Below are 16783 nucleotides of genomic sequence, written 5' to 3'. Positions count from 1 at the left end.
GTTTAGGACATTATCTTTTCTATTTTTATATTAGAAGCATTTTTTTAAAAGGAGAAATATCTGCCACATTTTGTCAAGTTTTCTCTTTAAAGTACTAGTAATAATCTTATATCATCTGAGGAAATTCATCTGGCCTGATCTGGACTCTTTCTCTGTACCGGGCAAGTCTCTGGTCCCATGTGATCTGCAGTAAAACATCTGCTGCTTACTTTTTTTATCATTACCTTTTATTTTATGTGTATATATTTAATGAGTACATAATGTACTGAATCTTTCTCAACCAATTTCTTTGGAAGTCCCAATTTTGTCCAAATCTCACCAAACGCTCTCTGTGGCCATATGATGCTGTGACTCTTTTCTCATGTCTCCGTCTTTCATTTGGATCCATGTTCTCTCTTTGGCAACTAATCCTGTTTTCTCTGTGGTAGCAGCAACCTCAATGGCAACAGGAGTAGGGGAGATTTTTACATCCTCTTTGGCAAGAATAAACACTTCCTGCCTGGAACCCAAAATGCAAATAAATTGCCCACTGTGCAAAAACATGGAAGTCATGATACTCCTGATGAAACATCTTTAAATAGTCTCCCAGCAGTCATGGTTTTGGGTGTTACTATTTACACAACCATAGGGGTCACATTTCCATGAGGTTTTGAATAATTTAGCAATAAAATACAAATTATTTATTGTGTAATGTCTATTTTTTTGCACTGTTTACACTTTAGTATTCTATTAGCTCTGAGGGATGGTGTCCGTTATTTGCATCTTTATTTCTGCCATTCATGGAAAAAGAAAGAATGGAAGTGACTTGGACATTTCAAACAAGTTGGCATTGTGAATGATTACAATTATAATCCTGAAGCTGATTCTTAAGAATGGGATTTTTTTTTGCACTGAAGTGAAATTAAATAATTGGCGTGTTGCTGTGTATTTTCTTTTGTGACGGTAGGTCATACCAGTTAGAACTTTAATTGTATTTTATTCTTTGCCTGCTATGCAAAATGGTTCTAAATTTTCTATCTTCCCTTGACCTTTTACCATGCTAGTTGTTTTATTTTTCGCATATCTAAGATTGCCCCATTCTCAACCCTTCTTTATTTACTAAACTTTTTAATTTGGTTGTTGTTCTCTGAATTTTTTCCAGTTTCTTGATGTGCTTTAACAAATAAAAAAAAAAAACAAAACTAAGAACTTCAATGTTGAGTGCTTTTAGTTGCCACATAGGGAAGAAAAATAATCTGTGTTTACATGTGATACTCTTATTAACAACAGTCTCAGTTCAGTATTTATTTTTCTGGTGAGGATATTTATTATTGACTCATCCTTTTTATTCCTTTCCTTATAACCTTGAGGGTAATATATAATGAACAGGAAATGAAACTTAAAGCATAGGGCAGAGATTGGGGGTCACAAGAAGGTGGTATGATGTTTTTTCAAAATTAGCTTAGCATTTGTGATATTTGCCAGTCAAACAAACTTTGGGTATTGAATCAACGATATATCGACAATTATACACAATTTAAATGCCCCTCTGCCTCTACCAGACTTTGGCCGTGATGTAAATAGGATCACATTAAACATTCTTATTGCTGATGTTATCATAATTTTGACTTAGTTCCTACAGATTGCTTTCAACCTTTTATCTTTACATTTCCAAATAATCACTTGGTGTTATTTCATTTTTATTGTAGATATGAGTTCATGCTTCCTGACCATAAATATAAATTCAAGGGTATTTTATGGCACTTTCCAGTTTGGAAAAAGCTTTCATGTATGTATTCTCACTTGATCCTATAGCCTTAAGGGGTGGACAGGAAATGGACTCTTGGTTTCATTTTATACATGGAAAATCGAGGCCCAGATTACTTAAGAAGTTGTCCAATGAGCTAGCAAATGTGAATAATTCCATGAATACCTGTTAGAAGAGCTTGGGTTAGTGTATAGGTCCATTGACTCCTGGTCAATTCGTAGTTTAAGTACACAACTCTATAGAAAAAAAAGTTTAGCTATTACTTTAACTCTTTCATCATTGCGTTTAGACTACTATGCCCACAATGTATCAATGGTAGGACTCAAATGCAGATGGAATGAATATGGTCATAGAAATTAAGAAGGAAAGAATAAAGAAAGTCAATCAAGGAAGGAGCTAGAGAGAGTAGCCTCACGTGAATTGTATCTGGGTGCTCATGGAACTGTTGTCAGACATCACCAATTTAAATTTAATTTTTGAATCTGTCTGAGCCCTTTAGTACTGACAATATAAATTATGCCAATGAGGGCATATATGAATATCTGTTACTTGTATAACTAATATTCCCAGTTTGTGTGTGTGTGTCTGTGTGTGTGTGTACGTGTGTGTGTGTGTGATTTGTGTTTGTGTTCGTAGTAACAAAATTAACCACTGCTACAAGTCTTTTACTCTAAACCTCAGATCTCAAAAATTACAGTCCTTTCTCTCTCAGAGACCTAACGCTTACCTTGTTGCCACCATGAGAACTGTTCCATACCCTGGAGCCTGCAAGGCATTATTCTTCTGTAACTGAGCTCTTGGCATGTGGTTTCATTTCTATATGAAAGACCACCCAGACTCTCTCCCCTGTAGCCTTTCAACTTATGTTTGTTGGTACAAATGTTGTAAACTTGGGATCAAAGGGAAAGTCATAACTTATGTTAGGTATCATTCTTTTTTAAATTTTATTTATTTATTTTGAGAAGGAGAGAAAGGGGGTGGGGAGAGGGACAGAGAGACAGTGGGGCTTGATCCCATAAACTGTGAGTGAGGTCCTGACCTGAGCAGAAATCAAGAGTTGGACACCCCACTGACTGAGCCACCCAGGAACCCCTATTAGGTATCATTTGTATTAAAAGTGTTTATAGATCTAATAAAGAAGGTCAACTGCAGAGATTTCCTAGAGGTAAGTTGTAAAATGAAATAACAGAAACTCCAACAAATGTTTTAACTTTTCTTTAATTTCTGTTTGACTTCTGAACCTATGATGATTCCATCAGAATATTCCAGAGTTGTGAATGTACCTAATTCATTTCTTTCGTACTAGCATTCTAGCTTTGAGTAAGTTATAATTATGGACACTTTAGTATAAGGCAGAGACTTGTGCTCCCTGTGCAATTCTGGCTTCCATTTCTGGCTCACTGCCACTCTCTCCTGTGGCAAAGACCCAGAAGCCTGGGATCAGAAGAAATACACTATCAGTTCTCATCACACCAACCTGGCTTTTTGCCACTTTCAGCTGAGAGCACCTGAAAAATAACAACCAGGTTAGCTGCCATTTTATTGACCTGGGGAAAAGGAAAAAGCCAAATGGGCAAACTATTCCTTATTTAAACTGAATTCAGTTCAATCCATCACACATTTTTGAAAGCGCGTTCTGTGACTGGCACAAAGCATGCAGAAATGAACAGGGGTTTGCTTCAGACGAGGCCGGTGCTTACAATATATCACGATTAGGGAACTTTCAGTTGTATGTACAGATAAGCAGTAGTGTCTCATTATTACCCCAACGAGAGGATCATTTGTCCATCTGCATTAGACCTCACAGCCCCTTTGTTATGTCAGAACGTGGCATGAAACACTGAATGCTCTCTGCAGTTCCACAGAGGGCACTAGAACAGCCAGTAGGAAGTGGTGGACTTTTCTAACAGTCTTGGACTCTTGGAGTGTCTGGCAGCCAATGACATTAAAGGTATTAAAGGTCTAACCCTCTTAGGTTTGGGATTGGCAGGACACCATTTTACTAGTTAGTAGAAAACCCGCTAATACAAAGACTGTTTAAAAATATCAATAGCTAACTTGCATGAGGAGCTGTCATGGTAAGAAGCCATCCTTGCAGACCAGGGAAGAGAGCAAGTAGAATGAAAAGTTATTGAGATAATATTACGGTATTGAACTACATCAGGGATAATAGCATTGATTCACTCCAGAAGGATATTGTAAATAATGACCAATTAATTGTTGCAGAAACTTTGAAAATAAATCAATGAAAATCAGGAAGACAGATTTGGGTGACTCAGTGAGTCTGTTCAGTTTTTTAGAAAGTCCTCCTTCTGAGTCCTCTGTCATCAGGGCTCATGGTATGTTTGCAGTTCCTTCTGTCAGAAGCCTTGAGAAATTTTATCACACCATTGTGACTTGAATGTGGACTTTTCTAGAGTACCTATGCCTCCTTCTTTGCTCATTACTAAACCCTTAAAAACAACAAGGCTGACAAGTAGAAAGACACCTGTGGAAAAAATTGACCCTTTAATGCTTATTTTATTTGGGAAAACAACCAGAGGTCTTCGTTGATGGGGTGCGGTAGTCTATCAGCTTGGACGAGTGACCAGGAATGATCTATTTTTCTGTCTTGTGCATAGCACTTTTGCAATTTGCATTTTCCTTTTCTTAAGATGCAAATAGCACTCATTGGCTTCTCTGACCCGCCACCTCTCCTGTCACTCCTACAGTCATGTTGAGAAAATGACACCTTTACAAAAGGTCAAGTATTTGTCATATGTAAGAAAACTCTCTCAGAATTATGATCTCAAGATACAGAGGCAAAAAGTTAGGTTACTAAAATCTTTCGATTGGGTTTACCCATTTGAATCATGAGAAATGCACCAACTTTATGGATGCTTTGAACTATTTATGAGGAGGTCTTGAATGAAAGTTTTCATCCTTTAAACTGTCATCTCTCTGATTCCTTCATGCCTTCAGAAAGTAAACAGCTCTCCTCTGATTGGGGTTGTTTTCAGGATGTAGTAAAGTGATGGGCAGTCATTCCAAACAAGTGAAAAATAATAGAACCTTCAAAGATATGTGCATCTAAAGGAAGTGTTCAGAATTAGCCAAGTATCAACGCTCAATATTCTTCAACTCCTGACCAGGCAGTATGCTCATCTTCTGGGCAATTTTTTTAAAAAATAAAATGACTGAAAATCATTTTAAACTGCTTATTTATTGTATAATAACAGCTTACAAATGAGGAATGCTTCCTATGTGCACCTGATATGCATTTTTATTTCATGCTCACCATGAGCCTGTATGGTGGATCCTCATTGTTTGTTTTGTTTTGTTTTTGTTTTTGTTTTTGTCCCTTTATTCTACTGGTAAGTTGGCCATCCCTTCACCCCCCACTTACATCACTGGCCCTATTGATTCTATCCCCAGGATACAACTTGAACGGTCTACTTAACACCATATCCAGGGTCAACCTGCTAGTTCAAGGCACTATCATCCCTCACTTAGCCTCCTGTAGTAACAGTCCTCTTTTCTATTCTGGCTCCCATCCAATCTACATAGTAGCCACAAGTACCTTCTTAAAATGCATATTGATTCACATTGCTTCTCCCTGTAAAATCCTGCTCTGTGATGTTCTGTGGAAGCCAACCCACCATACCCTGGCTGTTCTGATCTCACCCAATTCTCCAGCCTCATCTTCTACCACCTTGTCCTTGCTCATGCCACTCCAGGCTCATGATTGTCTTTCTTTTCTAGAAGACGCACACTTGTCTTTCCTTCACATGAGCTGTTTGCACCCAGGCTGCCTGATGGATGCACTCCCTCAGAATTTGCCTGGCTACTGCTTCTCCTCATTTAGGTCTCTGCTGGAACATCGGTTCTCAGTTTCCTCAACTCATCCCTCTAAAATAGGTTGTTCGCTTTTTGCTCTCATAGCAGCATTCTGTACGTCAGTATCTATTTATCTCTGCTATATCTACTGTATTTTCATCCACATGGATAGATTTTGTCTCAGACCCTTTCTGATGCTGTCCTAGACCTGCCATAATTTTACTGTATAAGTCCAAAATCACTTAGCATTTTTTAAAACAAAAGAAAAACATTTTAGAGGCACTTTTGAAAATTTTTTTAAATTAACTTATTTTTATTTTTAGTTTTTTTTTTAATTTACATCAAAATTAGCATATAGTGCAACAATGATTTCAGGAGTAGATTCCTTAATGCCCCTTACCCATTTAGACCATCCCCTCTCCCACAACCTCTCCAGTAACCCTCTGTTTGTTCTCCATATTTAAGAGTCCCTTATGTTTTGTTCCCCTCCCTGTTTTTATATTATTTTTGTTTCCCTTCCCTTAGATTCATATGTTTTGTCTCTTAAAGTCCTATTATAGTGAAGTCATAAGATATTTGTCTTTCTCTGACTGACTAATTTCGCTTAGCATAATACCCTCCAGTTCCATCCACATAGTTGCAAATGGCAAGATTTCATTTTTTTTTATTGCCGAGTAATATTCCATTGTATATATATGCTACATCTTCTTTATCCATTCATCCATCAATGGACATTTGGGCTCTTTCCATATTTTGGCTATTGTTGATAGTGCTGCTATAAACACTGGGGTGCATATATCCCTTGGAAACAGCACACCCATATCCCTTGGATAAATACCTAGTAGTGCAATTGCTGGGCTGTAGGGTAGTTCTATTTTTAATTTTTTTGAGGAACCTCCATACTGTTTTCCAAAGTGGCTGCACCAGCTTGCATTCCCACCAACAATGCAAAAGAGATCCTCTTTCTCTGCATCCTCGCCAACATCTGTTGTTGCCTGAGTTGTTAATGTTAGCCATTCTGACAGGTGTAAGGTGATATCTCATTGTGGTTTTGATTTGTATCTCCCTGATGATGAGTGATGTTGAGCATTTTTTCATGTGTCGGTTGGCCATCTGGATGTCTTCTTTGGAGAAGTGTCTATTCATGTGCTTTGCCCATTTCTTCACCAGATTATTTGTTTTTTTGGGTGTTGAGTTTGATAAGTTCTTTATAGATTTTGGATACTAACCCTTTATCTGATATGTCGTTTGCAAATATTGTCTCCCATTCTGTCGATTGCCTTTTAGTTTTGCTGATTGTTTCCTTCTCTGTATAGAAGTTTTTATTTTGACGAAGGCCCAATAGTTCATTTTTGCTTTTGTTTCCCTTGTCTCTGGAGACGTGTTGAGTAAGAAGTTGCTGTGGCCTTGATCAAAGAGGTTTTTGCCTGCTTTCTCCTTGAGGATTTTGATGGCTTCCTGTCTTATATTTAGGTCTTTCATCCATTTTGAGTTTATTTTTGTGTATGGTGTAAGAAAGTGGTCCAGGTTCATTCTTCTGCAAGTCACTGTCCAGTTTTCCCAGCACCACTTGCTGAATAGACTGTCTTTATTCCATTGGATGTTCTTTCCTGCATTGTCAAAGATTAGTTGGCCATACATTTCTCTATGGTTCTCTCTTCTGGGTTCTCTCTTCTGGGTTCTCTATTCTGTTCCATTGATCTGAGTGTCTGTTCTTGTGCCAGTACCATACTGTGTTGATGATTACAACTTTGTAGTACAGCTTGAAGTCTGGGATTGTGATGCCTTTAGAGGCACTTCTTAAGATTTGGAGACCAAAAGGAACAGCATACCATAGTTCCATAACATTTTATTCCAAAACCCTGATCTTCAAAGTTCTGTGGGGAATTTTTCTTAAAATCTCTGATTGTCCCTCCTCACATTGACTTCACCATCACACAGGATGCAACCAATACAAGTGCACTAGAATTCCCACCACCAATTCCCCGAGGCAATAGCACTTATATTCCCCATCCAAAATGAATAGCAATTATTTCTGGTCTAGCTTCTACCAACTAATCTCCACTAGTTACACATTGGTCTACACAGACAATCCAGCCACTAGAATGGTTTAACAAGCTGTGGGGAGGGGCATGTGGGTGGCCCAGTTTATTAAGCATCTGACTTTGGCTCAAGTCATGATCTCAAGGTTTGTGAGTTCGAGTGGGACTCTGTTGTCAGCACAGAGCCCGCTTTGGATACTTTGTGCCCCTGTCTCTCTACCCCTGCCCCACATTCTTTCTCTCTCTCAAAAACAAATAAACACTAAAAAACAATAAAAATAAAAAAATAAAAAGCTGTGGGGGATATATGTAACTTAGTGGTGTTTTGTTACATTAATTTCTGTGATTTTTTAAGTTTATTTATTTATTTAGAGACGGAGACAGCACAACTGGGAGGGGGGCAGAAAGACGGGGGAGAGAGAGAATCCCAAGCAGGCTCCACACTGTCAGCACAAAGCCCAATGCTGGGCTTGAACTTATGAACTGTGAGATCATGACCTGAGCTGAAATCGAAAGTGGGAGGCTTAACCAACTGAATCACCCAGGCGCCCCTCTATGATTTTTTTAATGCCTGTCTCCTCACCATACTGAGTTCCATAATAGCAGAGACCATGACTATTATAGTCATAGTTAATACCCCCTGCACCTAGCACAGTGCCTGGCTCATGAAAATCACTAAATAAGTAGTTCTTCAATGAATTGAATAACTTACATGAGATCACACGGTAGCAAGTAGTGGAGCCATAATTTGAATCTAGGTATGTGCCTGATTCCAAAGGCCATGTTTAAAACACACACACACACAGTGCTCCAAAAGCCATGATTGATGCAATTGTGCAATGTGTATGCAAATCGATGTATGGTCTCATACACACCTGATTTGTCTTTGTCAATCAAGGCTTGCATAATATAGTGACATGACTTTAAATGCATTGATGCTTAAGAGATGTAAGCACTAGAGACCATTATGAGACCTTGTAGATATGGTTCTAACTTGTGTTTTTTCCTAACAGGGAACTACTGATCATTTATCATTCTACCACCTGCCTCCTCTTATCACATTTTCACAATCTAGAGTGTGAAAAGAAATCTAGGCATCATAAGACATAACTCCCAGTACAGTTTCTCTTTCAAAGAACTAAATGGCAATTCCCTGCCATAGCAAGAGAAGATTTAAAGATACAGATGTGTGCAAACTCTTTGGGAAGCTGTTACGTGACCTCTAAGGTTTGTGTGCTATCGTACTCTCAGAACGATCAGTGACAGAACCATAAGAGGACAACAACAGGTGGCCGTGCCCTGGGCTCCCTACTGCAAAGTAGGGTGCCCTAGAAGGAGAGCTCTCTGTGTGGTTTCTGAATGGCCCAATCATCAGACAGAGAAAGCAGAGTCATTTTTTAAAATTAGCTTTTATTCTCAAGTTGTCAAAGATAACTCATTTATTTATTCATATGTTTATTCATGATGATTACCAGGCATCATTTACTAAATCACAAGTAATCCCCATTCTAAATTACACTTGCATGCCAATGTAATGTTTCTCTTTTTGGTTATAAATTTAATATAATTTAGAATATTTGGAAAGTACTGGACAAAAGGTAAAGATTATTTTTAAAAATCTCCAAATTCATGAATAAACACAATTTTTGTATGTATTTGGGTTTAAGGACATATGCATTTCAATGTTTGTGTACATTCCTACCATAACTTATGAAAAAAGAACTGGGGTTATCCTCTTCTATAGAACGAAGAAGGAAATTTTAGGATATAAGGCAAAAAGTTTCACATGCGTTTTATCCCATGTGAAGTGCGATGTTCAGTCTCCATGCAGAAATCACCTGGACTCTCCCAGTCTTTCATTGAATGGGTAGAATTTTCATTGGTGGAGTGGTGCTTTTCCCCAAACCTGGTTCCGTCCGCTTGGTGGTGGAGGACAGGTCAGAGGGGTCTTGCTTACCCTTGTTACTCTTGAACATCATTGGGACTACCAGGCTAGTGTCCAGTAAGAAGTGGGGCTGTTACAATTCTGTTACTTCCCCCAGGATCAAGATTGTGAGCCCATTGACGAAATCAAGTTATAAAATTCACTTCTGCCGTTATTCTGCAGTCACAAGTTTCTCTATTATTTCATTCAAAGATTATTACCTTTGAATATACTTACCAAACAGAACAAACAAGAAGGATTTGCAAACAAAGGGGAATTTAAGCAAGGGGTATGAAGATGCTACTCATTTTCTTAGAGCAAGGATGTAGCTTGTATTTCCAAAAGTTTATAATTTCTTTTTGTCGGGGTGCCTGGGTGGCTCAGTCGATTGAGTGTCCGACTTCAGCTCAGGTCATCATCTCACGGTCTGTGAGTTCGAGCCCTGCGTCGGGCTCTGTGCGGACAGCTCAGAGCCCGGAGCCTGTTTCGGTTTCTATGTCTCCCTCTCTCTCTGACCCTCCCCCGTTGACGCTCTGTCTCTCTCTGTCTCAAAAAAATAAATAAAAGTTAAAAAAAATTAAAAAAAATTTCTTTGTCAGAGTTTGCTTATGACAAAGTCCTCTTTCTTTTACCTTGATAAAATAAAGACACAAGAAATTCCCATAATAATTTTTAAAGCGCATTTTATCAAATTTAATTCTTATGACATAGCTAAGATTACATATATTATCTGCTTGGACTGTCATAATAAACTACCACAGACAGTGTGGCTTCAATAACTGAAATTAATTTTCTCACAGTTCTGGAGTCTAGAATTGCAAGATTCAGGTGTTGACAGGGTTCCTTTATTCGGAGGCCTTTTTCCTTGGCTTATGGATGGCTTTGTTCATTCTGTGTCTTCACCTGGTCTTTCCTCTGTACATGTCTGTGTTATAATCTCTTCTTATATAGGAATAGTAGTTTAGGGTTCACCCCAATGCCCTCACTTTAACTTAATTACCCCTTTAAAGAACCTACCTCCAAATACAGTCACATATGACTTCAACACATGATTTTTGGGGAGGGAACACAATTCAGCCCATAACACATAGGTAGTGAATTAAGAGTCTGGGGTTTAAGTCTGGGGTGGCTCAGTGGGTTAAGCATCTGACTTCGGGTCAGGTCATGATCTCACAGCTCTTGACTTCGAGCCTGCGTCAGGGTCTGTGCTGACAGCTCAGGGCCTGGAGCTGGGTTCGAATTCTGTGTGTCTCTCTCTGCCCCTCCCTCGCTCCTCTCTCTCTCTCTCTTTCTCTTTCTCTCTCTCTCTCTCTCTCAAAAACAAACAAACAAACAAACAAACAAACAAACAAACAGAATCTGGGGCTTAAACAATGGGTTTTCTGACTCCCAAGTCCAGAATTTTCTGGACCATACCCTCTGTATCATTAATTCTCTTCTCTACTAACTTTATTCCATCTAGTCAGCTCTACTTCCCACCATCCCAAGGTGCTGCTTCTTGCTAGTAAGATTTTGAACAAATTAAAGTCCTTCTCTTCAGAAGATGGAGTGGGTTAGCTGAGAGGAAAAGAGGCATCAGTCAGCAAATGAAATACTTGAAATACAGTTGAAGGAGGTTGTACAATTATTATCTGAAAAAAAAAATTATTGAATGAATGTGAGTTATTTGAAAATAATTACTACATTATTTGGAAGTATTCTCAATGAGTGGGAACTAGTTTAAGGAGAAAAGAATAACAAGTCCCCAGGTCTACCTAGTCATTGTTTTATTTGTTCTTCAGTATAACCCTGCTAGGTGAACAGAGTTCTTTATTTTTATCATTATAAAGAATAAGGAGTTGAAGCTCAAAGAGTTTGTGTAACTTGCCCAAGTGGTAGAACTAGGACTCCAACCCACTTCTTTTGATTCCAGGTGCAGTGATCTTTTGCTCGTACCAGCTGCCTCCCTATTCAGCGTACCCACAGGATGCTGTGTGAAGTTCTGGTAGGTAATCTGTAGATTCGCCACAGGATATGCTCTCAAAGAACCTCCTTTGTGAAAGATCAGACTATCATACTCCTCACTGTATCCCTCTGCCCCACCCCTGAAGCCCATGGGCACACAGATAGATATGCATACCCACACGCAGAAAGTCCTATTTCATGGAAATAAATTTTCTAAAAGTGGACCTTACCTAGAGGGGGGCGGGCAACTACCTGATACACAGTATGACTGAGAAGTTCGCAAGCTCACACCTGCCCTCAGATGTTTCTACCAGTCTGCCAAGATGCCACACTTATTCTTCTTAACTGATTCTAACACTTCATCCAGAAGGAGAGCTAGAATTAGTTGTTGTTTTTTTTTAAGTGGCTCAACTGTCACTATCTGAGTGTTTGTCACTAGTGAGTTCTGAAATCAATTTTGTGGGTCAAGGCCATCATTTCGAATATGAAATGCAATAAATAAAATAGAAAAATATCAGAGTGTACTGCATGAAATTAGAGGAAATATTATTTCATGAAATTTTTGTTTCCATGTTTTTCTCTGTTTGTGTGCAAGGCCACATACTGGACCCTTAAGAAAATGTATTTTGTGATGGATGGCAGTGAAAAAAAGGTTGAGAAACAATCTTTTTTAAAATAGTTTTTTATACTTTTTTAAAAAAATGTTAACGTTTATTCATTTTTGAGAGACAGAGTGTGAGCAAGGGAGGGGCGGAGAGACAGGGAGACACAGAATCTGAAGCAGGCTCTAGGCTCTGAGCTGTCAGCACAGAGCCCAATGAGGGGCTCGAACCCACGAACCACGAGATCATGAGATCATGACCTGAGCTGAAGTCAGACGCTTAGCCAACCAAGCCACTCAGGGGCCCAAGCTTTTTATACTTTTTGAATTGAGTATTCTTTTGATAGTTATGGTCTCCTTCCCAAAATAAATGCACACAACTGGAGAGTTCTTCTGGGCCCTTTTCCTCAACACTTCCATATTTAACCTTGAGAAATTTAGAGTTAAGAGCCTATCCTGAAAAGGATGAGAAAACAGGGTGTTCAAGCCATACCACACCAGCTCCACCAAGATTAAGTTCTAAAGGGGGAGAAGGACAATAAACAGCCTAACGAATGAGGTGATTTCAGATCAGGTTAAGTGGTGTAAAGAAATTGGGGGGATGAGATAGAAGCAACTGGAGAGGAGACGGGATAGATTAAGGAAAGAAGTTTGTTTTGGCTTGGGCATCAGAGAATGTGTCTCTTTTATCACTGGTCATGCTTTCCATGCTACATTGCACCTATCAGAGTATTTTACAATATTTCATAGCATTCCATGAATATTTATTGATTGTGATTTTATTTAACTTTTTTTCAGGATAGATGGAAAAAATGTCATGTCTAAAAGTATAGATTCTGGCATCAGACTGCCCGAACTTGAATTCTTGCTCTGCCCTTTTACTAGCAATGTGACTGTGAGTGAGTTACTTAATCTCATTAAGCTTCAGTTTCTTCAGGCTTATTTCTAAAATGGGGCAAATAGTATTACCTACATGATTAGACTATTATGAGGATTAAATAGGTTAACAAATGTAAAGAGCATGCATATTACATTTTCTGATACCCACCCCAGTCCTTAGTGGCTTTGAAAAACAACCATTTTAAGATCTCTCACAATTTGTGGGTCAGGAACCTGGGCAGCTCTCAGTGGGGCAGTTTTTCTACCTTATTCTTCCATTTTATCAACTGAAGTCACTCGGTGGTTTTTAGCTGGCAGATGAGCTATTCAGGGAAGGTAGAGAGGTTTCAAGTGGCTTTGTTCACATGTCCGGCATGTGGTAGGAATGACCGGAAGGGTGGAACAGTAGACCAGCGCTCCTTCATGTGACCTATTCAGTAGGTTTTCTCAGAATAATCATTTCTTATTTAGAAGCTCAGGGCTCCCAGAGAGAGCGTTCTAAGAAAGGGGAAACAGTAGCTGATGGCTTCTTAGGGGCTGGGTCCAGAAACTAACACAGAGATACTTTTGCCATATTCAACTGGTCTAAATCATCACAGAACCAACCCAGATTCAAGAAGGAATTGTAGACCCCACCTTTCCATGGGAGAAACGTTAAAGAATTTGTAGCCATCTTTAACCGGCCACACTAAGCAAAGCACCTGGAAAGTACTAGATAAATATTTAATCTATAGTTTTTATATCCTGCTATATCTTTCAAAAATTCTGGTTTTGTGTTTATTTCAGATTGTCAGAGAAAAATCAGACTCTACCTTTGCTTTTTCTTTACCTTTTTTTTTTTTTTAAACCTTTTCATACTTCTTAAAATAGCCCTCATCAATAGGTGGCAGTTGGAGATTTAAAAATTGGCAGATCCTACACAGGCCATTGAGCTTTAACTGGGGTAATTTCCCTCCCTTGGTAGCGGTGATTTTTATTTATGTCACAAATCATACAAAACTTGGTTTCAGTTTATCCATTGGTAGCCTGTAATTCCACGAATATCACCACATGGTTGTGTGTGTTTCCTCTTCAGAAGGCAGGGACTTAGAGCAGTACATTAAAATTTATTAGTAAACAATTAAATTTTTCTTGACACAGGTACTACTTGACGGAACCCCAGGCTCTTCTTTCTTCCCCCAACACCAACTAAATCTTCTAAACTAAAAGGACAGAAATAAAAAGCCATATAAAAAGTTGGACAAGATCACATTTAAAAATTTCTTGTAAAAGACCGAGGATTGTGTGGCATTAATCTAAACAGACATTTCCTGTAACCACTTACACCCCCTAACAAACCAGCAACTTAATGTGGGTTCTGCATTCTCATCTATTGGTTCGGCTGCCCTACTGAGTATTTGTTTGTTTTGGCCAACTCTGCCTATCCTGCTTTCCTTTTTATTTATTTATTTATTTTTTCCAGAGTTAATACTGTCCTGAGGTACACAGATGCTCTTTTTGGTTTGTGAAGCTCAAGGTCAATTTAAAGGCAGGTCCCTGGAGAAGTAAGCATTGGTGACTGGGTCATCTGTTTCCCTGAATCTGTTACAGCTTTTGAGATATATGTAAGGAGGAGCAAACAGATAAGCCAAATTGGTTTTTGAAACGAGGGACACCTACGAATGGAGCACTATTGACCATGAAAATGTAGCATAACAGTATTTATTTGGAGAAAAGATCCATTTCATCATTTTATCCTCTAACTTGAAAACAAAATGTGTATACCCTGCTCTTCTTTTAAAAAATTCATCAAAATGTAAGCCATTCATGCCCCCACCCACCAGCCTCAGTTCTGTCTTTTAAATAAATTCTGTTTTGAAGTCATTATTTTTTCCAAGTTTCCCAGCATTACCACTCCCCCCTCCCAAAACTGTTCTAATTTGTGTTACAACACTACTCCATAAGGGATATTTGCTAGCGAGAGTATTGATTCAGTAATGGAGTTGCAGTTCAATTGTGGTGACAAGGAGCCTGCTTTTTTTGTTCTTTAAGGATCATCAAGATATTTAGACTCCAGGGTATAAAATTTCTTACATGAAATCACCCGATTTTACCTGCGCCATTTCTTTTTACGCTTAGGCAATACACTTGCCTTAGCGGGTTGCTCAAAGTTCACACATTTGTACCTTTGAATAGCTTTCAAAAAGAAGGCTGTCATTCCCTCTTTGGAAAAGAAAAATTGCCTTCTAACAAGTGGGAAGTTTGATATTCCTCGGAGACCACCAGGCTTCTCATGCGTGACTTTATTCCCATTATCATACTGGGACTCTTACAGACTTTACCTAAAGCACAGCGTGGTGGAAGGAGACTAATCAGCAGCCAGGAGGACGGGCTTTGATATTCTCTTCTGCTCTTTGCCAGCTGCTGAAATTGGACTTGTGCTTAACCTTTTAGGCGTCCTCTTCCTCTGCCATTTAAGGCAAGAATGAAGAACTGTGTGATCTTACGGGTCTCTTTCAGTTCAAAAGGCAAACGCATAACAAGCTTGAAATATTTAGCTTTGGTATGAATTTAGAATGGACAGTGGCAATTGAAACACTTTAAATCTTTTTCGTTTTGATGTACTTTTTAATGTTGATTTAAATAATCAATTTCTCTCCTCTGAGATTTTTTAACCTAAAGGTGGTCCTGTTCTCCTTATTTCTCCTGAGAAGATACTCAGAGAAACTTGCAGAGGGTGTGAAGATGGAAAATGTTGATCTGATTTCTGAGTTTCAGTCACCTTTGCACTCCAGGCTAGCACTTCCCAGAAAACAGATGCCCACAGTTCTATTTCTTGTAGCAAATGGCTTGGCCACAGGGCTTGTACAATTTCTCTCTCTCTCTCTCTCTCTCTCTCTCTTTTTTTCTCAGCGCAGCACCTTCTAAGTTCACATAAACTCTGTGTTAATTATTTTGGCTGTTAGCTGAGAAAGAAGAAAAGCTCACATTTGCTAAATCAAGAATGACAAAGTGGATTCAGAAATGCTCTCTCTACAAGATGCTTTACACTCTGCGGCTAATGCAGACTCTCTCTTTGTTTCAATGTGTTGCTCACAAATATCGATTAATCATTTTTCTTCATTAGCTTACGTCCTCTCAGTAGTATAATGCATTTGACTCTCTTTTTGCCTTCCAGGAGAGTGGGATGCTATAAACCGAGCTGACACTATCAGCAAAAGGACTCCAGCAGTTTCTAGAGGTGGGGAAAGAGATAAGTAATGTTAGTCTCCTCTACTGAAAGATATAAACGTTAGAGGGGAGAGTGGGTTTTTTTTCATATCCTATAAAAACTTTGTGTTGTATGTGGCTCATAGTGAGAGTGGTAGTGAAATCATCCAGTTCAAGACTTGAATCTTTCTGTTGGTTCCACACTGTTCCCTAGACAAACTTTTCAGTGCTTTTTAAAGAAGGACCAGAGGCCAATTCTAAGACATGCACAGCTGGCAGAGAAAGTGTGGAGGCACAGGAGAGAGTCCACATGAGCTCCTTCCCTCTAACTACCTGAGGAATGTGTATTTTCAGGTGCAGAAGAAAGAATTAAGCTGCCTTTCCAGGTCTGAGTTGGTAAGCACTAGTTTTAATAGTCAGAACTCTCTGGCTCCAAGTACGAAAAGGAATTGAGTTAGTTTACATGTAGGAGTTGCTTCCAGGGGTGGGAACTGGGTTTTACAAGGACACGGGGAATTATCTCCCTGTACATCTGTTTCCTCCTCTCATGTTGCACACTGGCTTTTGCTTTTCAGTTAACACTAAGGGGAAGATAGACCCCTCATAGCTCCTAGGATCACACTGTCTTATTTCAAAACAAT

At 38.9% G+C, this 16783-nt stretch overlaps 1 long non-coding RNA gene across 1 annotated transcript in view; it reads left to right on the top strand.

The window, feature by feature from the left end:
* The window catches only part of LOC123610711, a 106774-nt gene that overhangs the window by 42307 nt on the left and 47684 nt on the right, over positions 1-16783 (top strand). The window contains exon 2 of the long non-coding RNA XR_006718262.1: positions 16111-16173. This is a non-coding gene — a long non-coding RNA (uncharacterized LOC123610711). The remainder of the gene's footprint in view (positions 1-16110; positions 16174-16783) is intronic.

This window comes from Leopardus geoffroyi, chromosome C2 (genome assembly GCF_018350155.1).
Source record: "Leopardus geoffroyi isolate Oge1 chromosome C2, O.geoffroyi_Oge1_pat1.0, whole genome shotgun sequence".
Lineage (NCBI taxonomy): Eukaryota > Metazoa > Chordata > Mammalia > Carnivora > Felidae > Leopardus > Leopardus geoffroyi.
This window is presented reverse-complemented; position numbering and strand designations above follow the sequence as displayed.